At 45.4% G+C, this 25000-nt stretch overlaps 2 protein-coding genes across 3 annotated transcripts in view; both read right to left on the minus strand.

Moving 5' to 3' along the window:
* P2RY6 (pyrimidinergic receptor P2Y6) overlaps positions 1 to 25000 on the minus strand; it is a 199068-nt gene that overhangs the window by 154672 nt on the left and 19396 nt on the right. The gene's annotated exons all lie outside the window — the stretch shown is intronic.
* Positions 1 to 25000, minus strand: part of P2RY2 (purinergic receptor P2Y2) — a 50623-nt gene that overhangs the window by 6190 nt on the left and 19433 nt on the right. The window contains exon 2 of one of the 2 annotated variants that reach the window (XM_058185391.1): positions 1233 to 1376. The exons of the other annotated variant lie outside the window; for it this stretch is intronic. The gene's annotated coding sequence lies outside the window, so the exon portion shown is untranslated. The remainder of the gene's footprint in view (positions 1 to 1232; positions 1377 to 25000) is intronic. 2 annotated transcript variants of the gene reach the window in all.

Consider the following 25000-nt stretch of genomic DNA (forward strand, 5'->3'; position numbering starts at 1 on the left):
TGTTAAATCTAAAATGATGAGGGGATTGGAGGCTAAAATATACGATGAACGGTTGCAGGAACTGGGCCTGGCTAGTCTAGAGAAGAGAAGGACCAGGGGAGGCAGGATAGCCGTCTTCCAATATTTGAGGGGCTGCCACAGAGAGGAGGGTGGGGTCATCTGCCATCTGTCAGAAATGGTGTAGGGTCTCCTGCTTGGGTGAGGGGTTGGACTAGATGACCTACAAGGTATTATTATTATTATTATTTATTTGATTTTTATACCGCCCTTCTCCTGAAGGACTCAGGACGGTGTACAGGTCCCTTATAACTCTGTTATTGTGTTATGTTGAGACTTTGGAAAGAGTGCAAAGAAGAGCACAAAGAGCTAAATTATATGAAGAACAATTGCAGGAACTGGGCCTGGCTAGTCTAGTGAGGAGGAGGACCAGGGGAGACAGGAGAGCATCTTCCAATATTTGAGGGGCTGCCCCAGAGAGGAGGAAGGGGGTCAAATTATTCTCCAAAGCCCCTGAAGGCCAGATAAGGAATAATGGATGGAAACTGATCAAGGAGAGATTCAACCCGGGAATAAGGAGGAATTTCCTGACAGTGAGAACCATCAACCCATGGAACAGAAGTTGCCTTCAGAAGTTGTGGGAGCTTCATCACTGGAGGCTTTCAAAAAGAGACCAGACTGCCCTCTATCAGAAATGGTGTAGGATCTCCTGCTTGGGCAGGGGGTTGGACTAGATGACCTACAAGGTCCCTTCCAACTCTGTTCATCTAATCAAAATGTATGTTGCGAAGCGAAACATTTATGGAGGGTGTTTTGCGCCATTCTAAGATTTTTCCCTCCACCGTTGTTAAGTGAATTGCTGCAGGTTGCTAAGTGAGTAACACGGTTCTTACTAAAGGACAAATGCTGAACGACGAATAAAGAAATGAGACTTTGAAGCGGCAAAATGAGGCCTGGGTTTTATTTTTTTGGCCCGATGCCGTATTCCTCCTCTTTCCCGCAGGAATTCTGTGCTTTGTGAGTTAGCTCTGTGGCAACAAGGCCGGCATTGTTTCTACATGGCCTCGGCGTGGCTTGGATTGTGGATTGTTATCGAACTTCACAATCCGCCACTTGTTGGAGGATAGCGGAGCGAATGGCCTTCTTCTCGCTTCTCAAGGCTGCCTTCGGAGGACGGGGGGTTGGCATTTGGATTGCCCGGCCTTGGCAAATGTTGCCAGGGTTGCATAACTCACCGGGGCTGGGAGCAAGCCGTGAGTTTCGGTGCGGGGACAAAAGATGGATGCTGCAATTCGGGTGACATTTTCCAGGGCCACGTGGGAGTGTGTGAGAATGAGAATATTTGTGGAGGTTGGCGAGCTGACTTTCTCCTGCTGCAGCTGAGGAGGAGAACAGAAAAAATAGAGTATATAGCGCGGTGGTGGCAAACCTAAGGTAAAGGTAAAAGTTCCCCTGGCACATACGTGCTCGTCGTTCCCGACTCTAGGGGGCGGTGCTCATCTCCGTTTCAAAGCCGAAGAGCCAGCGCTGTCCGAAGACGTCTCCGGGGTCATGTGGCCGGCATGACTCAACACCAAAGGCACACGGAACGCTGTTACCTTCCCACCAAAGGTGGTCCCTATTTTTTCTACTTGCATTTTTTACGTGCTTTCGAACTGCTAGGTTGGCAGAAGCTGGGACAAGTCACGGGAGCTCACCCCGTTACACGGCGGCACTAGGGATTCGAACCGCCGAGCTGCCGACCTTTCGATCGACAAGCTCAACGTCCTAGCCCCTGAGCCACCGCGTCCCTTCTGATGGCAAACCTATGGCACGCCAAAAGTCGCCCATTGCTCTTCCCGGTTCTCCTGCACACATGTATGTCAGCCAGCTGGTCCGCACGGGCGCGGGAGCGCTGGAAACTGCAAGAGCAGCTCCTTGGCGCTCTTGCACATGCTGGGAAGCTGAGCTTCCGGTTTCCGGCGCACGCATGTGCCCCGACCAGCTGGTCTTCACGCATGCGTGAGCGCCAAAAACCAGAACACCAGGAAACTGAAAGCTTAGCTCGGTGCCGAAAACATTTGCCAACACTGGTATAGTATTTAATGTAATGCTAACGCAGTATCAGGTTTTCGGTTCAATTGTATAGAATGTGAAGGATGTGTGGTTCTGTTTTATTTTTATAGTTTTCTTATGTATGGATGGCATTTAATTTTGTTATACGAGGTGCAATTAAACTACACTAAGAGCAGCTCCTCAGCTGCTTACAGCTAGTCCTTGGCTTACAACCAAAATGGAGGCCAAAATTCCCGTGGCTAAGCGAGGCGGTTATTAAGCGAGCTTTGCCCCATTTTAGGACCTTCCTCGCCATGGTTGTTAAGTGAATCACTGCAGCTGTTAAATTAGTAACACCGTCGTTGAGTGAATTTGGCTTCTCCGTTGACTTGGCCTGTCAGAAGGTGCAAAAGGGGATCGCGGGACCCCAGGGTGCTGCAACCGTCATAGATACGAGTCAGTGGCCAAGCATCAGGCTACAGATCATGTGATCATGCAGGGTGGGTGCAATGGAAATAAGTGTGAAAAATAGTCACACGTCACATTTTTCAGTGTTGTTTCATCTTCGGTCACTAAATGACCGAATTGTAAATTTTTTTGTAAATTGTAAATTGTAAAATTGTAAATGTTGTACCTTGATGAAGGTATCTTTTCTTTTATGTACACTGAGAGCGTATGCACCAAGACAAATTCCTTGTGTGTCCAATCACACTTGGCCAATAAAAATTCTATTCTATTCTATTCTATTCTATGACCATCATTAAGTGTTGTACCTTGATGAAGGTATCTTTTCTTTTATGTACACTGAGAGCGTATGCACCAAGACAAATTCCTTGTGTGTCCAATCACACTTGGCCAATAAAAAATTCTATTCTATTCTATTCTATTCTATTCTATTCTATTCTATTCTATTCTATTCTATTCTTATGACTGTATGACTAACTTTGTTGCTGGCAATCCTTATGATTTATATTGATATATTGACCATCAATTGTGTTGTAAATGTTGTACCTTGATGAACGTATCTTTTCTTTTATGTCCACTGAGAGCATCTGCACCAAGACAAATTCCTTGTGTGTCCAATCATACTTGGCCAATAAAATTCTATTCTACAAGAATATTTTATGCACAGAACTGGAAAAATGAGAATATACCATTGGAGGAGGAAGTGATAAGGAAAATCCTGAACTGTGCTGAGATGGATAAATTAACAAAGGAGATAAAAGAAAAGGAATATTACATTAATCGTATTATACACGATTGATGTCAGTAATATTTTAATTTTAAGTTACATAACAGATAACTGGATTTTATCATAGATTTTATGTATTATTTTATTCTTGAATTTTTAATTGTATATTTACTGAGTGTTTTTTATTTGTTCTGGCCGGTGGCTGTAATAGAATAGAATTTTTATTGGCCAGGTGTGATTGGACACACAAGGAATTTGTCTTGGTGCCTATGCTCTCAGTGTACATAAAAGAAAAGATACGTTCATCAAGGTACAACTCTTACAACACAATTGATGGTCAATATATCAATATAAATCATAAGGATTGCCAGCAACAAGTTATAGTCATACAGTCATAAGTGGAAAGAGATTGGTGATGGGAACTATGAAACGATTAATAGTAGTGCAGATTCAGTAAATAGTCTGACAGTGTTGAGGGAATTATTTGTTTAGCAGAGTGATGGCCTTCGGGAAAAAACTGTTCTTGTGTCTAGTTGTTCTGGTGTGCAGTGCTCTATAGCGTCGTTTTGAGGGTAGGAGTTGAAACAGTTTATGTCCAGGATGCGAGGGATCTGCAAATATTTTCACAGCCCTCTTCTTGATTCGTGCAGTATACAGGTCCTCAATGGAAGGCAGGTTGGTAGCAATTATTTTTTCTGCAGTTCTAATTATCCTCTGAAGTCTGTGCTTTTCTTGTTGGGTTGCAGAACCGAACCAGACAGTTATAGAGGTGCAAATGACAGACTCAGTAATTCCTCTGTAGAATTGGATCAGCAGCTCCTTGGGCAGTTTGAGCTTACTGAGTTGGCGCAGAAAGAACATTCTTTGTTGTCCTTTTTTAATGATGTTTTTGATGTTAGCTGTCCATTTGAGATCTTGCGATATGATAGAACCCAGAAATTTGAAGGTTTCTACTGTTGATACTGTGTTGTCTAGTATTGTGAGAGGTGGAAGTATGGAAGGGTTTCTCCTAAAGTTTACCACCATTTCTACGGTTTTGAGTGTGTTCAGTTCCAGATTGTTTTGGTTGCACCACAAGTGAAAAGGAAGATAGGGAATATCATACAGTATGAAATAAATTGTATAATTGGATAGAAATGAGAAATGCTAAACGACGAAAAAGGGGAAAAGGTCACACAAAAAAAGGTAGTGCATGAAAGAAAATGAACTGCTATAATGATAGGCATGATGGAACATATACAGAAATAAGGGATAATGGGACAAAAAAGATAAATATAATTAAAGGAAACAATACCAAAACGAAGCTGATGTAAAGAAGGAATAAATGTTTTGTGTTGGCATTTGTTATGTCTTGTTTTTTTTAAATAAAAAGTATTTTTTTAAAAAAAGAGTGCTGTAGCCGACTTCTGCCGATCACCGACTGCCAGCAGTTTGGCAGTTCGAATCTCACCAGGCTCAGGGTTGACTCAGCCGTCCGTCCTCCCGAGGTCGGTAAAATGAGGACCCCAGATTGTTGGGCGCGATAGGCTGACTCTGTAAACCGCTCTGTAAAGCACTATGAAGCGGTATATAAGTCCAACAAGAAAAACACAGACTTCAGAGGATAATTAGAACTGCAGAAAAAATAATTGCTACCAACCTGCCTTTCATTGAGGACCTGTATACTGCACGAATCAAGAAGAGGGCCGTGAAAATATTTGCAGATCCCTCGCATCCTGGACATAAACTGTTTCAACTACTACCCTCAAAACGACGCTATAGAGCACTGCACACCAGAACAACTAGACACAAGAACAGTTTTTTCCCGAAGGCCATCACTCTGCTAAACAAATAATTCCCTCAACACTGTCAGACTATTTACTGAATCTGCACTACTATTAATCTTCTCATAGTTCCCATCACCAATCTCTTTCCACTTACGACTGTATGACTATAACTTGTTGCCTGCAATCCTTATGATTTATATTGATATATTGACCATCAATTGTGTTGTAAATGTTGTACCTTGATGAAGGTATCTTTTCTTTTATGTACACTGAGAGCATATGCACCAAGACAAATTCCTTGTGTGTCCAATCACACTTGGCCAATAAAAAATTCTATTCTATTCTATTCTATTCTATTCTATTCTATTCTATTCTATTCTATTCTATTCTATTCTATTCTAAGTGCAATAAGGCTATTGCTGTTTCCAGAATTAATTTGCCGCCGATCACTAAAACCAGGGCTGGGATTTAGCCGGTTCGGACCAATTTGGGTAAACCGGTTGTTGCCACTTGCAGGTGGCAGCCACCCGCCCCGGCGCTATGCCGTCCCTATTTAGCTGTGGTTTTTAAGCCGTGCGCATGCACCCAAACTGCGCGTGAGCAAAGTGCATGCGCAGAAGGCTGGGCGCATGCCCCGTGCGCTCACATTTTCAGAGCTGGGCGAACCGGTTGTTAATTCATGTGCCACCCCCCCCCCCCCGCTGACTAAAACCCTGCCGAATTTGAGAAACATTGCTTGAAATTCATCCTTTTTCAGACCCTGGGAAGAAAGAGAGACAATCAGCACAGTTGTTTTCTCAGAGGGTCTAAGCCAGCGGTTCTCAACCTTTATAGTGCTGCGACCCCTTTAATACAATTCCCCACGATGTGGCGACCCCAACCGTAAAATTATTTTCGTTTTGAATTTCTCGCGCCTGAAGCCGTCTTGGCTAGCGATCTGAACTGCTTGAGATTGCCTTGAGGACGGAGGCATTAAAGCGGAGACTCCTCCCCTATTATTTTTATTTATTTATTTATTTATTTATTCGTATTTCTATACCGCCCTATCTCCCTAAGGACTCAGGGCGGTGTACAGCCATATAAAAACACACAAATATACAAAATAAAACATTCGTCTAAAAAACTTATTATAAAGGCCAAATATTTAAAATAAGATATAAATAATAAAACCCAATTTAAAACCAAAGCTAAAATTTAGTCATTTAAAAATTTAAAACCCTAGTCCAGTCCTGCGCAAATGAATAGATGTGTCTTAAGCTCACGGCGGAAGGTGCGAAGGTCAGGAAGTTGACGAAGTCCTGGGGGAAGCTCGTTCCAGAGGGTGGGAGCCCCCACAGAAAAGGCCCTTCCCCTGGGCGTCGCCAGTCGGCACTGCCTGGCCGACGGCACCCTGAGGAGTCCCTCTCTGTGAGAGCGCACGGTGGGTCGGTGGGAGGCATTCAGTGGCAGCAGACGGTTCCGTAAGTAACCCGGCCCTATGCCATGGAGCGCTTTGAAGATCATTACCAAAACCTTGAAGCGCACCCGGAAAACCACAGGTAGCCAGTGCAGTCTGCGCAGGAGAGGTGTTACATGGGAGCCACGAGGGGCTCTCTCTATCACCCGCGCAGCTGCATTCTGAACTACCTGGAGTCTCCGGGTGCTCCTCAAGGGGAGCCCCATGTAGAGAGCATTGCAGTAGTCCAGCCGAGATGTCACGAGAGCATGAGTGACCGTGCACAAGGCATCCTGGTCTAGAAAGGGGCGCAACTGGTGAACCAGGCGAATCTGGTAAAAGGCTCTCCTGGAGACGGCCGTCAAATGGTCTTCAAAAGACAGCCGTCCATCCAGGAGAACGCCCAAATTGCGCACCCTCTCCATTGGGGCCAATGACTCGCCCCCAACAGTCAGTTTATGGCGCCTGAAGCCAGATTAGGCTAGCGATTGGGAGTGATTGCAGCTGGCTTTAGAGGGAGACATCAGAGCAAAGATTTCTCTCTTTTTTAATTCATCGCGCCTGAAGCCGAATTTGGCTAGCGATTTGAAGAGCCTGCAGCTGGCTTGTGGAGTCAACCATTGGAGCGCGATTCTTCGACTCATAAGTATACTTCCCATATTTCCGATGGTCTTAGGCGACCCCTGGCAAATCGTCATTCGACCCCCGACAGGGTCCCGACCCACAGGTTGAGAACCGCTGGTCTAAGCAAAACCAGATGAGTAGGCGACCACAAATCTGCCAGGACAGGACAACGGCATGTAATGTTTGTCTGTGTGTTTGTGTGTGGCATTTTGATGCCTCCAGTTTCCACCCAGCAGTGGAGATTAATAGGGTCCCGAGGGCAGGGTGGTTAGAGAATTATTTTTATTCCCACGCTGGATCTTACTGTCCTTTGGGCTGGCTCTTCTCCTTGCGGGCATGCTCCAGATTTCCTGGGAACTAGACCTCCGTGACTGGCCCTCGAGCTGGGAATTTTGGAGCTTGGAGTCCCAGCCAGGGAACTTGGAGCTTGGAATCCCAGCCAGGGAATCTACCTACCTTTCCTACCAGTTCGGAAGCGCATGCGCCATCGTCACGCACGATTTTGGACCCTCTGCACATGCGCGAAGCCTTCTGCGCATGCGCACAGGGTCAAAAACGGGTTACTTCCTGGTTAAAAAGCAGGAAGTGATGACAACTGGGCTGGTGGGCGGAGCCTCGTGCTGCCACCGCTACAAGTTCGCTGGACTACCCGCCGCCGCCGCTACGAGTTCACCCGAATCGGTGCGAACCGGTAGCATTTCACCACTGGTCCCAACGCAAATCCGGGGAGGTTTATGCACGGCTGCCCAAGGTACATGTGAAGGGCTGTTGTAACTTCAAACGGTCACTAAACAAACTGTTGTAAGTGCGGGACTATTCGTAAATATTTTGGTTGTTTCTCCCTAGATCCTAGTTAGGTTTTATCATTTCATTGTTCTTTTTTCCTTCCGTAATTTTTGCAGGAAAGCATTGATAGATTCTTGCGGCCTGAGATTATAGCGAGATAAGATGGCCTGGATACAAGAGAAGCTCAGATTTTAAAATCTCTTGAAAAGGAGTTGAACAGGTTGTGTCGGGTAATAAACAAGTGCAAAGAATTGACAGACGGTACTTTAAATAAATAAATACTTTTATGGAAAGTCAGTGAAGCCTCCATTGGCAGGAGCAGTTACCCTGTCAAATCCTGATTGAGGTAAAAAGGAAATTAAGTTGCCATGTGCCAATAGGCAGCAATATAAATTTTCTAAATAAATAAATGAATTCCTCCAAAGATAGGAGACTAGCAAAAAATTTTTTTTAATGAAGTTGGATAAAATTTTGGCTTTATAGTCATCCTGGGTATTTCCATTGCTAAAACAAAATAGTTCGTTCAGTGAGACGGGCCTGATTTTACAATATATATATTTTTCGCCACCGTTGTTAAGTGAATCACAGCGGTTGTTAAGTGAATCAGGGTGTCGTTAAGCAAACCTTGCTTCTCCAATTGCTTGTCGGAAGCCGGCTGGAAAGGACGCAAATGGGGATCATGTGACCCGAGGATCAACTGCAACTGTCATAAGTACATGCCAGTTGCCCAGCGCTTAAATTTTGATCATGTGACCCCGGGGAAATATGACGGTCATAAGTGCGAGGACTGGCTTGTAAATCACGTTGCAGTGGGAATGTGCAGCGTCCTGGGGTCACGTGATCCCCTTTACGACCCTCTGATGAGCAAAATCAATGGGGAAGCCAGGTTCACTTCGCAAGCGGTGTTACTAATTTAACAACCGCAGTGACTCACTTAACAACGGTGGCAAGAAAAGGCATAAAATGGGGCCAAACTCACTTAACAACCTGCCGCTCAGGAAGAGAAATTTGGGGCTCAATTCTGGTCGTAAGTCAAGAACTAGCTGTAGTGAGTTTTTCCAAGGGCTCTCAGCAATGAGATTTGAAAACCTTCATTTGTGGGACTCTAGTTCCTTGTGGAATGTGTGAATTGTAGCCCGAATGTGCCCACTTCGATCCTTTTGGTGCGCTGTTTGTGCAAAAGCCACTCAGAATTACAGAGTTGGAAGGGACCTTGGAGGTCTTCTAGTCCAGCCCCTTGCTCGAGCAGGAGACCCTACACCAATTCAAACAAATGGTTGTCCAATCTCTGCTTAAAAATCTCCAGTATTGGCGCACCCACAACTTCTTGTGGCAAGCTGTTCCACTGATTAATTGTTCTTTTTTTTTTGGTAAAGTTTTTTTTTATTTTTTATACACACAAGCAACAACTTAGAATACATCTTTCCTGAACAAAATATCGGCCAGGTACATGTTCGCAACCGATTTAGTTCTTTTCCAACGCTTCTTACATGCTTTCATTGCTAGGCAATGTGGTTATTAAGTGAATAACAGAGTAACAGAGTTGGAAGGGACCTTGGAGGTCTTCTAGTCCAACCCCCTGCTCAAGCAGGAGACTCTATATCCCTTTCTGGACAAGTGGCTGTCTAATATCTTCTTTAAAGCATTCACAACTTCTGGAGGCAAGTCCTTCCGCTGTTTAATTGTTCTAATTGTCAGGAAGTTTCTCCTTAGCTCTTAGAATAGAATAGAATAGAATAGAATAGAATAGAATAGAATAGAATAGAATTTTATTGGCCAAGTGTGATTGGACACACAAGGAATTTGTCTTGGTGCAGATGCTCTCAGTGTACATAAAAGAAAAGATACCTCCATCAAGGTACAACATTTACAACACAATTGATGATCAATATATCAATATAAATCATAAGGATTGCCAGCAACAAGTTATAATCATACAGTCATAAGTGGAAAGAGATTGGTGATGGGAACTATGAGAAGATTAATAGTAGTGCAGATTCAGTAAATAGTCTGACAGTGTTGAGGGAATTATTTGTTTAGTAGAGTGATGGCCTTCGGGAAAAAACTGTTCTTGTGTCTAGCTGCTCTTGGTTGCTTCTCTCCTTGATTAATTTCCATCCATCGTTTCTTGTCCTGCCTTCAGGTGCTTCGGAGAATAGAAAACAGAATAACAGGGTTGGAAGGGACCTCGGAGGTCTTCTAGTCCAACCCCCTGCTCAGGGAGGAAACCCTACACCACTTCAGACAAATGGCTGTCCAATTTCTTCTTAAAAGCCTCCATTTATGGAGCACCCACAATTTCTGGTGGCAAGCTGTTCCACCGATTAATTGTTCTCATTGTTAAGAAGTTTCTCCTTAATTCCAGCTTGCTTTTTTCCTTGATTAATTTCCATCTGTTGTTTCTTGTCCTGACTTCGGGGGCTTTGGGGAATAGACCCCAAAGACCCCCCCTCTTCTTTGGGGCAGCCCCTCAAATACTGGAAGACTGCTATCATGTCACCCGGGGCCCTTTTTCTCTTTCAACTAAGACATGTCAGAAGGAACAAGCACACCCCCAAATCAACAAATTGGGTATACATCCGAACTAGACTGTGCTGTTCTCTGTGTGATATAATATATGTGGGTATGATACGCATAATTTTGGTGTTTGGTGGCTCAGCAGACTAAGTCTGTCTGTTATTAACAGCAGCTGCTTGCAATTACTGCAGGTTCAAGCCCCACCAGGCCCAAGGTTGACTCAGCCTTCCATCCTTTATAAGGTAGGTAAAATGAGGACCCAGATTGTTGGGGGCAATAAAAGTTGACTTTGTATATAATATACAAATGGATGAAGACTATTGCTTAACACAATGTAAGCCGCCCTGAGTCTTCGGAGAAGGGCGGGATATAAATGCAAATTTTAAAAAAATTGCATTTATTTACCTTTTGTCACGTTTATATAGTGCAGGGGTCTCCAACCTTGGCAACTTTAAGGCTTGTGGACTTCAACTCCCAGAGTTCCTCAGCCAGCAAAGCTTAAAAGTTTTAAATCTTAAAGTTGCCAAGGTTGGAGACCCCTGATGTAGTGTATCTAGGAAGCGGGGATCCTTTTGTATGCAACAACATTTCATTTTAAGGTAATGCCAGTTTCTGTACATTGAAAGTGACAATAAAGTTATTCTAAGCCTTAAAAAAACAACTGACTGTCACTTTGACATTGTCCCCACCTTTCGTGAGATCATAAAAATAACATCCGATGTTTCTAGTGGTTTATGAGATACGGTCCCTCCTTCTGCACACAGACTGTGAGAGGCCTCGGTGCACATTTTTCTCGTAAAACGATCGACAATCACACTTTCTTACACAACACCCATCTTGTGTTTTCCCAGGATAAAACCAAAAACTGTCTACCATTGACCTCATCCCATTCCTAAGAGTGCTCCTAAGAGGAGCACTCGTTGCTCCCGGGTAACACCGCTCCTGCGCAGTCTGCACTGGCTACCTGTGGTCTTTCGGGTGCGCTTCAAGGTGTTGGTTACTACCTTTAAAGCGCTCCATGGCTTAGGGCCAGGGTACTTATGGGACCGCCTGCTGTTACCACATGCCTCCCACCGACCCGTATGCTCACACAGAGAGGGTCTTCTCAGGGTGCCGTCCGCCAAGCAATGTCGGCTGGCGGCCCCCAGGGGAAGGGCCTTCTCTGTTGGAGCCCCTGCGCTTTGGAACAAACTTCCCCCTGGTTTACGCCAAGTGCCTGATCTTCGGACTTTTCGCCGTGAGCTGAAAACGCATTTATTTATTCAAGCAGGACTGGCTTAAAAGTTTTATTAAATTTTAATAGGGGTTATTTATGAATTTTAGGGTTTTAAATTTTTTTAAATTTTGGCCATCTTTGTAATATGCTTGGTTTTAAGTTTCTGTTTTAATGTGTATATTGTGGGTTTTTATTATCTGGCTGTACACCGCCCTGAGTTCTTCGGGAGAAGGGCGGTATAAAAATCTAATAAAATAAAATAAAATAAAATAAATAAATAAATAAGGGGCGTGCATAAGTGTTCCTTATTCCTACCGTTCCTGTCCTATTGTTTTCTTTCATTATATGTACTTGTATATAATGTTGTGACAAAATAAATAAATAAAATAAAAATAAAAAGCTGATCTTTCAAGATCGATTTTTTAAAAATCGCATTTGCAGATGGGGAAGCTTGCCCCGAACTTCCCAAATTCAAATCAAGGACTTCAACTCCTAGAATTCTCCACTAGGAAAATATGACAGATAGTCCCTGACTTATAACCACTTGTTTAACTTGTTTAACAACATTCAAACTTAGGGGCCGTGGTAGCTCAGGCTGTAAGAAGCCTGTTATTAAAAACACAGCAGCCTGCAATTACTGCAGGTTCTAGTCCCACCAGGCCCAAGGTTGACTCAGCCTTCCATCCTTTATAAGGTAGGTAAAATGAGGACCCAGATTGTTGGGGGGGCAATAAGTTGACTTTGTAAATATACAAATAGGATGAGACTATTGCCTTACACAGTGTAAGCCGCCCTGAGTCTTCGGAGAAGGGCGGGATATAAATGTAAATAAATAAAAAATTAAAAAATAAAAAACTTACAACGGCACTGAAAAATGGGACTTACGGCCGATCCTCACAGTTATGACTCTTGCAGATCAAAATTCAGATGCTTGTCCGTCAGCATGCAGGGTCACGCAGTTGTGTTTTGCGACCTGCCCAGCTGGCTTCTGACCAGCAAAGACAACGGGGACGAAGCTGGATTCACTTAATGACCGCATGATTCACTCAACTACTAGAGTGATCCGTTTCACTTCTTCTTAACTTCCCCTTTCGCTGCTTCGGCTGTGGAGGGCTTTGTTTAACAACCACGGGGAAGAGGTTTTAAAGTTAGGCGACACTCGCTCAACAACTTTAAAATTATTGGAAATAATTAGTGTAACAATTGTGGTTGTTGTAAGTCGGTGCTGGATGGCTAACCTTTTCCGGACCGAGTGCCCAAAGAGCGTGTGAACGCACCCACGCATACCCAAACCCACAAAATGCAATGCTTGCGTGGCCCCGTACGTGCGCCCTGCCCACATGCATGTAGCCATCCCATACATGTGCATGTGGCCCCCACATGTGTCACGCCCTCGTATGCACCCCCCCCTTTTTTTAAATTTGCATTTATATCCCACCCTTCTCCGAAGACTCAGGGCGGCTTACACTATGTCAAGCAATAGTCTTCATCCATTTGTATATATATATACAAAGTCAACTTATTGCCCCCAACAATCTGGGTCCTCATTTTACCTACCTTATAAAGGATGGAAGGCTGAGTCAACCTTGGGCCTGGTGGGACTTGAACCTGCAGTAATTGCAAGCAGCTGCTGTTAATAACAGACTGCATTAGTCTGTTGAGCCACCAGAGGCCCTAAGAGCCACCAGAGACCCCTGCATGTGCAACCCCCCTGCATGTGCCTCTTGCACACGCCTGCCCCCTGTGCATGCGTGGCAGAGATCCAATGACCAGCTGGCCAGCAGGAGGCGCACACACATGCATGGCAGAGCTTAAGTGGAACAACAGCTCGCGTGTCCACAGAGAGGGTGCTACACAGGTTTGTCATGACGGTTGTAAGTCAAGGACTTTGGTATCCTATTCAAATTCTCCAAGTCAGGAATGCTGACGGTCTGTTTTCAATCACCATTCCAATCTGGTGCCTTGCAGATGAATTGATGGTTGGGGGCTCCAGTGCGTTGGATCCCCAACAGCTGGAGGGCACCACCACGGAAAGAAAGGGCTCCCGGCGACCCAGCTGATACATCAAATTTAAGTGGTGCCAAGGGCCATCCGTTGAACTTTGCCCTGTTGTAAAGAGGGGAGGGGCAGCCTGGCACAGAAACCCCCGAACAGGTGTGTTTACAGAACACCTTTGCTGATTTATTCCAGAGATACGTCCATGTGCATCTTTATAGTCATTTATGAAGGAGGTGCGTGTGTACATACCGAAGTATCAGGTTGACGTAACTCTCTGGAAGTAACAAATTTGACAAGCGAGTAAATCAATTTTTTTTAAAAAGTGATTCGCTGTTTTAAGCAGTTGGGCGTTTCTGACTCAGCTCCCCGAACGCGACAAACCCTCTGAAGTGAACTCAAAAGATTCCTTTATTAGGAACGCCGGCAAGAAAGTTGCTCTCTCAATGCCGGCTAATAAGTCCGTCTGGCTGGATGCCACACCTATTCATCTCCGCCCCCTGCCTTTTATCTCCAGAGCTAGGATGGGGCTTCGCTAGCAGCAGTGGCTCTTCCGTCCCAAGGACCGGCCTATAGATTTCCACTGCTCTCCTCTCCTCTGCCTTCTGAGCATTTACGTGTCAGGCACTGGACCCAGCTGTTCCTCCTCTTCTTCATCATCCAGAGCTGGGGGCTGTTGACTCTCCATCTGAGGGCTGACAGCCAGCCGAGACTCTGCCTCTCTCTCTCTCTCTCTCTCTCTTTCTCTCTGCCAGCTCCATTCCCTCTTCTCCCTCGGAGCTCTCAGGTTGCCGTGATGCTGACCCGGACTCCCACATCCCTTCCTCCTCTTCCTCTGAGTTGGCTGCTGGAGGGGCCGGCGGCCGACAGGCTACAACACCATGGTTGAGCGCATAGCTTGAGACGCCTTTGAGAATAACCATCCTGTTTGCAAACATCACTAACATCACTAACCACTACTGAACCCAAAATTTCTGTTGTTACGCGAGACCGGTGTTAAGTGTCAGATCGGTTCATGGCGGTCGGTCTCCGCATAACAGTGAAGCATAAGGTGACAGTTGACATTAAATGAGTTTTCCCCCAGTTTTATGACCTTCCTTGCCGTGGTTGCTAAGTGGATCGCCGCAGTTGTTAATTTAGTAACATCGTCATTGAGTGAATCTGGCTTCCCCATTGACTTTGCTTTTCAGAAGGTCACAAAAAGAGATCACATGATCCCGGGGACACGGTGGCCATCATAAATATGAGTCAGTTGCCAAACGCCCAAATTTTGATCAATGTGACCAAGGGGATGTTGCAACGGTCCTAAGTGTGAAAAATGGTCATAAGTCCCTTTTTCCAGTGCTGTTCTAACTTGCAACGGCCGCTAAACGAACTGTTGTAAGTTGAGGACTACCTTTATTTCGCATTATTTAACATTAAGCCTCCTTCCCAAAGGATATCCTGTTTAGCCTAGTTCCCTTTCACCTTTAATTACAAGCTTCCTGTGTTTTGTGTTAATTGATTCCTGTTTAGAATGGCTACAACTTCACTAGAGAAGAGAAGAGAAGAGAAGAGAAGAGAAGAGAAGAGAAGAGAAGAGAAGAGAAGAGAAGAGAAAATAGAAGAGAAAATAGAAGGGAAGGGAAGGGAAGGGAAGGGAAGGGAAGGGAAGGGAAGGGAAGAGAAGAGAAGAGAAGAGAAAATAGAAGAGAAAATAGAAGGGAAGGGAAGGGAAGGGAAGGGAAGAGAAAATAGAAGAGAGAAGAGAAGATAAAATAGAAGGGAGAAGGAAAGAGAAGAATATTAAAGTCCTGTCTACTTGCTGAAAGCTTCTTAAGTGACAAAGAGAAGGGAAGGGAAGGGAAGGGAAGGGAAGGGAAGGGAAGGGAAGAGAAGAGAAGAGAAGAGAAGAGAAGAGAAGAGAAGAGAAGAGAAGAGAAGAGAAGAGAAGACAGAAGAGAAAATAGAAGGGAAGGGAAGGAAGGGAAGGAAGAGAAAATAGAAGAGAAGAGAAGAGAAAATAGAAGGAGAAGGAAGAGAAGAATATTAAAGTCCTGTCTACTTGCTGAAAGCTTCTTAAGTGACAAAGAGAAGGGAAGGAAGGAAGGAAGGAAGGAAGAAGAGAAGAGAAGAGAAGAGAAGAGAAGAGAAGAGAAGAGAGAAGAGAAGAGAAGAGAAGAGAAGAGAAAATAGAAGAGAAAATAGAAGGAAGGAAGGAAGGAAGGAAGAGAAAATAGAAGAGAGAAGATAAAATAGAAGGAGAAGGAAGAAGAATATTAAAGTCCTGTCTACTTGCTGAAAGCTTCTTAAGTGACAAAGAGAAGGGAAGGAAGGAAGGAAGGAAGGAAGGAAGGAAGAGAAGAGAAGAGAAGAGAAGAGAAGAGAAGAGAAGAGAAGAGAAGAGAAGACAGAAGAGAGAAGGGAAGGGAAGAGAAGAGACGAGAGAAAGAAAGATTTCAGATTGATAATTTGCAAATCTACTAAGTAACATCATGAGTGCTAGCAGGAAAAGGCATTTAATCTTCGTCAATGTTGATAGGAGAGTTCTCGGTAATTCCTCAATTCAGTTGTTTTTTTCTCGGATTGAGTTTGTATTTCCGTGATTGGGGTGTTGTTTACTGCTTGGTTGTCGGCCTACTATTAATGCTGCTTACTTATGGCAAGGAGCTGTTCTCCTCTTTTAGCTTTTCAAACTTGTCTTTTGAATGGTACGTCTATGTTGATTATCTCTATGTGTCTGTTGATGGCTGATTTGTTCGCGTGCCAAAGTTTCCAGGAATTTTCTAGCATTTTTTGGACTTGGCTTGGTCTAGGATGCTCACCGTTTCCATGTTGAATCTATAGGGAGTTTTTAATCATGAATTAAGGCCAAGTTTTTATCATGTCTTCTGGCTGCTATGTACTTGGTGTCAAAGGTGAAATCCTCCGCCGGTTGCCACCGGTTCGCAGCCCGCAGATGTGCGGTGCGTGCCAGACAGTAAATGTCAGATGCATGTTGGACACGCATACACAATGCACACCAGACGCACGCTGCGTGTGCATGCACAGTCCACACCTAACACGCACTTTGGATTTCCTGTTTGTTTTTTTTTAAAGCATTTTTAAATACCGATTCAAGCGAACCGGCCTGAACCAGTAGCATTTCACCCCTGGTTGGTGCTCATGGACGCGTTCTGATAGTCTTTGGCCGGTTTGTCCTACATTGTTGCTGTTGCCTTCCTTATATTGTGTGTTGTAGATCAGAGGTCTCCAACCTCTGATACACAGAGGGATAGAATCAAGATCACATAAAGTGTTAATACCACTTTATAATGCCTTGGTAAGGCCACACTTGGAATATTGCATCCAGTTTTGGTCGCCACGATGTAAAAAAGATGTTGAGACTCTGGAAAGGGTGCAGAGAAGAGCAACAAAGATGATGAGGGGACTGGAGGCTAAAACATACAAAGAACAGTTGCAGGAACTGGGTATGTCTAGTTTAATGAAAAGAAGGACTAGGGGAGACATGATAGCAGTGTTCCAATATCTCAGGGGCTGCCCCAAAGAAGAGGGAGTCGGGCTGTTCTCCAAAGCACCTGAGGGTAGAACAAGAAGCAATGGGTGGAAACTCATCAAGGAGAGAAGCAACTTAGAACTAAGGAGAAATTTCCTGACAGTTAGAACAATTAATAAGTGGAACGACTTGCCTGCAGATGTTGTGAATGCTCCAACACTGGAAATTTTTAAGAAGAGATTGGATAACCATTTGTCTGAAGTGGTGCAGAGTTTCCTGCCTGGGCAGGGGGTTGGACTAGAAGACCTCCAAGGTCCCTTCCAACTCTGTTGTTGTTGTTGTTGTTGTTATTATTACCTTGGCAACTTTAAGCCAGGCTTAAAGTTGCCAAGGTCGGAGACCCCTGTTGTAGATGAGCCCTACGCTTTCTGCTGGGGCTGATGGGTCTTCTGTTCTCCTTAGGGCCGTGATGGCGAATCTATGGCACACGTGCCACAGGCGGCACACGTAGCCCTCTCTGTGGGCACGCGAGCCATCGCCCAGCTCAGCTCCACTGCACATGGGCACGCGCTTCCCGCCGGCCAGCTGATTTTCGAGTCTCTGCCCTGTAAGCGGGAGATGCGCGAGCATCTGTGTGTGTGTATGTGCGGGGGTACCTTCTCCTCACTTTCTGCTTCCCATGCCTTCCCAGATCTCCAGAGATTCCCCTCCCAACTGTTCTGTCTCCTTCCCCACTTCGGAGCAACGAGCTGGCCTTCAGCCAGTGGATTCACGGCTCTTATCAGTCCTGGCAGAGAAACCGCAGCTGCCTGCCAAAGTTCAAACAAATGACTTACGTAGCAAGACTTTCAGCTCTTTTTGAAACGGTTCAGCTAATTTTTGCTTCCCGTGGAATGAGAGCAGTCCCAAAGCTCCTTATATATCCTGTGAGCCCCACCCTTCCCTTTGATGACGCCGCCTCCCTAATTTCTGAAGCGCGGGTCGATCCAAGCTTGATTATTATTATTATCAGCTGGGTCTGAAGGCGTAGCCTGGGGAAGGGAGGAATCGGGGGATGACGGCCTCATTACATCCTCAGACTGGTCTGGTTCTGGCTCCTGAAGCCGAGCCAAAGGCATCGGTGCTCCCGAGGTAAGCCTTACCGGCCCTTCCCCCTTCACTCTCGGAGTCACTTTCGGGCATGGGGCCAGGTTCGGGGGCTGGAGTCACAACACCAACCGTTTTGGGAGGCGAGGGTTCCTCCCCCCCTCCCTGTGCTGTTTTGGGATGTAAGGCCAAAAGGGGGGGATCGTGCGCACATGTGCAGGAGGGTGGGGCATGCGGGAGGGAGGGGCATCGCATTATGGGTGTGGGCACATGCGCGCACGCTTTTGGCACCCGAGGAAAAAAAAAAGGTTAGCCATCAGCTGAAGACATATCTATTCTTCCGAGCAGGACTGGCTTAAATAGGGTTTTTAAATATGGATTTTATTGGGGTTTATTTTATATTTTGTATTGTATTTTAAATTTTAGGCCATATTGAATAAGTTTTTTAAAGAGTGTTTTTATTGTAATATATGGTATTATTTTATCTGCCTGTTCACCGCCCTGAGTCCTTCGGGAGAAGGGCGGTATAAAAATTAAATTATTATTATTATTATTATTATTATCATCACTGCCTTAGGGTGTTTTGGAGAACTTGAATCGGTTTTCTTGCAATGCAGCTATCATAGTCCGTTAGTCCTTTCCGAGTTGTTTTGGGTATACGGCAGCTTTGTTATCTCTTTATGATTGGGGTTGTTATCCAAGAATACACGTCTCGGATTCTATTATTCCTCAACTATCTTGAGTCGAAGAGGGCAGAGAGAGAATAACCACACGCCGCATTTGTCAAATCTGTATTTTGACTTCCAAGTAGCTAAAATATTTTTCCTAGTATTCCCAAGGCTAATGAGAGCGGAAAGGGAGAAAGGGGAGGCGTGTTATTTGGCAAAGTTAAACCGGCGAACCAGAAGAATTGGGTTGCTGCTCCGGTTCTTGGCTGCTATTAGCAGCAAAATTTCACCTCTAGGATTTTTAGGGGCGGGGAGTGCAGGAGGCGAGGAGACCCCCGCCCCCCCGCCTCGTACGGACTGTGATTTTGGAAAATGGCTTATTTTGGAAACCTCATTTGCAGCATGGATTATTTATACTCTATTTCTTAGGCATGGACAGAGGTTGAACTGGTATGTGGCAAAAGACCTTGGAAGGCTGGGTGAAGAGATGCAGCCTAGGGAGTGGTCAGATAAGGAAGGACGTGTTGTATAATGGCTGGAGAAAGAGATTGTGAAGGGCCCTTTCTCCTTTTTTTTTTTCTGTAAAAGAGACAGGCTGAGCGCCAAAGAACGGAGGCCTTTGAACTGTTAAAAAAGTTAAAAAAGCTGTTAAAAAAGCCAACACAGTTCTGGGCTGCATAAACAGAAGGATAGAATCAAGATCACGTGAAGTGTTAGTACCACTTTATAATGCCTTGGTAAGGCCACACTTGGAATATTGCATCCAGTTTTGGTCGCCACGATGTAAAAAAGATGTTGAGACTCTAGAAAGAGTGCAGAGAAGAGCAACAAAGATGATTAGGGGACTGGAGGATAAAACATATGAAGAACGGTTGCAGGAACTGGGTATGTCTAGTTTAATAAAAAGAAGGACTAGGGGAGACATGATAGCTGTGTTCCAATATCTCAGGGGCTGCCACAAAGAAGAGGGAGTCGGGCTGTTCTCCAAAGCACCTGAGGGTAGAACAAGAAGCAATGGGTGGAAACTGATTAAAGAAAGAAGCAACTTAGAACTAAGGAGAAATTTCTTGACAGTGAGAACAATTAATAACTGGAACGATTTGCCTGCAGAAGTTGTGAATGCTCCAACACTGGAAATTTTTAAGAAAATGTTGGATAACCATCTGTCTCAGATGGTGTAGGGTTTCCTGCCTGGGCAGGGGGTTGGATTAGAAGGCCTCCAAGGTCCCTTCCAACTCTGATGTTATGAACTCTGGTGCTGGAGAAGACTCCGGCGAGTCCCTTGGACTGCAAGGCCATCCAACCGGTCAGTCCTAGAGGAGATCAACCCTGACTGCTCTTTAGAAGGCCAGATCCTGAAGAGGAAACTCAAAATCCTTTGGCCACCTAATGAGAAGGAAGGACTGGAGAAGAGCCGAATGCTGGGAACGATGGAGGGCAGAAGAAGAAGAAGGGGACGGCCGAGAAGGAGGTGGCTGGATGGAGTCACTGAAGCAGTCGGCGGGAGCTTCAATGGACTCCAAGGGATGGCAGAGGACAGGAAGGCCTGGAGGAACGTGGTCCATGGGGTCACGATGGGTCGGACACGACTTCGCGACTAACAACAAAAAGAGACAGGAGGGAGATTTGGACTTTTGATCATGCATGTGTCTGCTCACATAATTAGTTCTCTACTTACGACCACAATCGAGCCCAACATTTCTGTCGCTAAGTAAGGCAGTTGTTAAGTGAGGTTTGCCCCCCTCCCCCTTTTACAACCTTTTTTGCCATAGCTGTTTGGTGAATCACTGCAAGGGTTAATTTCCTGACAATTAATCAGTGGAACGACTTGTCTGCAGAAGTTGTGAATGCTCCAACACTGGAAATCTTTAAGAAAATGTTGAATAACCATCTGACTGAGACGGTGTAGGGTTTCCTGCCTGGGCAGGGGGTTGGACTAGAAGGCCTCCAAGGTCCCTTCCAACGCTGTTGTTCTATTATATTATATTAAGTTCGTAACAGGGTGGTTATGGAATGGAATGGAATGGAATCGTACGGATCCCCGGGACACTGCCGCCGTCATAAATATGAGTCATTTGCCCAAGCGGCTGAATTTTGATCATGTGATAATGGGGATGCTGCATCAGTCGGAAGTGTGAAAAAAGGGGCTTTCGGTGCCGTAAGTTCAAACTGTCACTAAATGAATGATTGTTAAGTCAAGGGCTACCTGTATAGCCTTAGAATTAGATCACCTATCTGTGTTTTCCTGTTTGGTCTACCTGGGAAGGTTGATTCCAATTTACACACCATTCAAAAGAGCGATCTGAAAGAGTCCCGATTTATTTAATTTAAAATAAATTTAAAACATTTTAAAAAAGCTCGGAAGGAAACAACAAGACAAGAACGCATCCTCTCCAGCAGACAACAACACCCAGATAAACAGGGATTAACCCCAGACAAACAATCAAGCAGAAAACAATACCCTTATGGAGGAATTACGGTACTAAGGAGACAATCAATCAAACAGGGAAACTATCAACAAAAACAATATCTAATCAAAGAGGAAAAACCACAGTTCTTACCAATGCTGCCAGGGTATACAACAACGCTGTTGTATATAAACAGGGAGCAAATCTCACCTCTGCCAGTGCTGATCATGTTATCTAGTTAGGTGGTGAAACTTCTGCAAGAAAATTACCAAGCTCAGAGAGAATCAAGGATGCCACAGTTCAACCCCAAGCTACAAATATTTTTCTCTATCAGAAAAATAATACGATGGGAAGCAGAGTTTCCTTTCTTCTTATTTCCAGATGGTGAATTCAAGTCCCGCCTTAGGCATGAAAGCCAGCTGGGTAACTTTGGGCCAATGACCAGGAGACGGTGAGTTCTAGTCCTGCCTTAGGCACAAAAGCCAGCTGAGTGACTTTGGGCCAATGAGCAGGAGATGGTGAGTTCTAGTCACACCTTAGGCATGAAAGCCAGCTGGGTGACTTTGGGCCAATGACCAGGAGACGGTGAGTTCTAGTCCTGCCTTAGGCACAAAAGCCAGCTGAGTGACTTTGGGCCAATGAGCAGGAGATGGTGAGTTCTAGTCCCGCCTTAGGCATGAAAGCCAGCTGAGTGACTTTGGGCCAATGACCAGGAGACGGTGAGTTCTAGTCCTGCCTTAGGCACAAAAGCCAGCTGAGTGACTTTGGGCCAATGAGCAGGAGATGGTGAGTTCTAGTCTCGCCTTAGGCATGAAAGCCAGCTGAGTGACTTTGGGCCAATGACCAGGAGACGGTGAGTTCTAGTCCTGCCTTAGGCACAAAAGCCAGCTGAGTGACTTTGGGCCAATGAGCAGGAGACGGTGAGTTCTAGTGTTGCCTTAGGCACAAAAGCCAGTTGAGTGACTTTGGGCCAATGAGCAGGAGACGGTGAGTTCTAGTCCCGCCTTAGGCACAAAAGCCAGCTGGGTGACTTTGGGCCAATGACCAGGAGACGGTGAGTTCTAGTCCCGCCTTAGGCACAAAAGCCAGCTGGGTGACTTTGGGCCAATGACCAGGAGACGGTGAGTTCTAGTCCCGCCTTAGGCATGAAAGCCAACTGGGTGACTTTGGGCCAATGACCAGGAGACAGTGAGTTCTAGTCCCGCCTTAGGCATGAAAGCCAGCTGGGTGACTTTGGGCCAATGACCAGGAGACGGTGAGTTCTAGTCCCGCCTTAGCCATGAAAGCCTGCTGGCTGACTTTGGGCCAATGACTAGGAGACTGTGAGTTCTAGTCCCGCCTTAAGCATAAAAACCAGCTGAGTGACTTAGAGCCAGTCCCCCTCTCTGAACCCAACCCACCTCACAGGGTTGTTGCTGTGGGGAAATAGAAGGAGGAAAGTATGTTGTGGATATCTTTGCCGCCTTGAATTATTTGCAAAAATAATAAGGGCGGTATCCAAATAAATAAATACATTTCACAAATAAGTAACCAAATCACTAAACTTCTGGCGAGCAATAAATCCACGGACTTGGGTAATTTTCTAGGTCAATCAGAGCTGCTGATCGAGGGAGCTGGGGTGATAAATTATGGGGCAGGAAGGGGGTGCAAAGTCTGAAATTTTCCTAGCGTGGAATGCCAAGAGTTATTTAGAGACCAAAGGGCGCCTGGTCAGCCCTGACAAGCGGCTTGAATGTTAACGACAGTTAGTCCTCGACTTATGACTGCTACGGAGCCCAAAATTTCTCTGGCGAAGCGAGATATTTGTTAAGCGAACTTTGCTCCGTTTTATGACCTTTCCCCCCCCCGCAATTGTTAAGTGAACCACTTCAGTGGTTAATAGAGTAAAAAACAGGGGTCTCCAAACTTGGCAACTTTAAGACTTGTGGACTTCAACTCCCAGAATTCCTCAGCCAGCTTTTCTTTGACAGAAGGCCGCAAAAGGGAATCACGTGACCCCGGGACACTGCGACGGTCATAAATATGAGTCAGTTTGCCAAGTGCCTGAATTTTGATCACGTGACCGTGGGAATATTGCAAAAGTCCTAACTGTGAAAAACAGTCAAAAGTCCATTTTTTCCCCAGTGCCGTTGTAAGTTTGAACGGTCACTAAATGAATGGTCGTATGTCGAGGACTACCTGTACGTTTGAAATGCCGTTCTTGTTGCTCGTGGTTATGACCAAAGCGCAGAACTATTTTAGCTCCGCTGCTAATGGCGTGGCTGGGATGCAGGAGGTAAAAACAAAATTTAGATCTTTATCAACAAAATAAATAGAAGTGACTGCAGGTCACACAACTGAGGTCAAAAGTTCCATTGCCAAGCAAAGCAGCTGTGGAATGTGCTCTGCCCCATTTTATGACCTTTCTTGCCACAGTTGTTAAGTGAATCTTGGGACATGTATATTGGTTTTCATTCATGATACCTAATTTTCCTCTGCCTATTTTCCTTACAACAATCCTGTGACTAGCAGTTGGGTGGGAGTAAAACTCAGCGTCTCCGAGTGATTGGCTCAAAATCACCCAATCGGCTTTCATGCCTAAGGCAGAACTAGAACTCACCGTCTCCTGGTGATTGGTCCAAAGTCAGCAGCTTTCTTTCATGCCTAAGGCAGGACTAGAACTCATTGTCTCCTGGTGAGTGGACCAAAGTCACCCAGCCGGCTTTCATGCCTAAGGCGGAACTAGAACTCACCGTCTCCTGGTGATTGGTCCAAAGTCAGTCAACTTTGTTTCATGCCTAAGGCAGGACTAGAACTCATTGTCTCCTGGTGAGTGGACCAAAGTCACCCAGCCGGCTTTCATGCCTAAGGCGGAACTAGAACTCACCGTCTCCTGGTGATTGGTCCAAAGTCAGTCAACTTTGTTTCATGCCTAAGGCAGGACTAGAACTCATTGTCTCCTGGGGAGTGGCCCAAAGTCACCCAGTCGGCTTTCATGCCTAAGGCGGAACTAGAACTCACCGTCTCCTGGTGATTGGTCCAAAGTCAGCCAGCTTTCTTTCATGCCTAAGGCAGGACTAGAACTCATTGTCTCCTGGTGAGTGGACCAAAGTCACCCAGTCGGCTTTCATGCCTAAGGCGGGACTAGAACTCACCGTCTCCTGGTGATTGGTCCAAAGTCAGTCAACTTTGTTTCATGCCTAAGGCAGGACTAGAACTCATTGTCTCCTGGTAAGTGGCCCAAAGTCACCCAGTTGGCTTTCATGGATAAGGCAGGACTAGAACTCATTGTCTCCTGGTGATTAGTCCAAAGTCACTCAGCTTTCATGCCTAAGATAGGACTAGAATTCAAAGTCGCCTGGTGTCTAGACCAGCTTCTTAAGCACTAGGCCAAACTGGCTTCATGCAAGGACCAGCAAAACAATTCCGCTGCAAGTGCAACACGCACATCCAAAACACAGACCCCTCCTAAACAAACAACAACAACAACAACAACACACAAAGAAACAAAAATAAAAACGAACAAAGAAAGAAAGAAAGGAGGAAACGAAAGTCAGATAACCGTGTTAAGGGTTTCAGGAGGCTGGAAGGGGAAACATGCAAAATTGGGGGGGAAATATTTTTTTTTCTTTCTACGGCACCCCAATTGTGTGTCCAGAGCGGGACGAGAGCAAGTGGATCACGGCAGGGTCACAACAAATGTCGACTTAGGCTATTTTAAGGGCACCTCCCTCCCCCTCCCCTCCCACTCTTGGCTTCTGAAATCGGAGGTCACTAAATGCACCTCTCGGAGGAACTAGCAGGTGCAACTTGCAAACTCCC

The sequence above is a fragment of the Ahaetulla prasina genome, chromosome 5 (genome assembly GCF_028640845.1).
Source record: "Ahaetulla prasina isolate Xishuangbanna chromosome 5, ASM2864084v1, whole genome shotgun sequence".
Classification (NCBI taxonomy): Eukaryota; Metazoa; Chordata; class Lepidosauria; order Squamata; family Colubridae; genus Ahaetulla; species Ahaetulla prasina.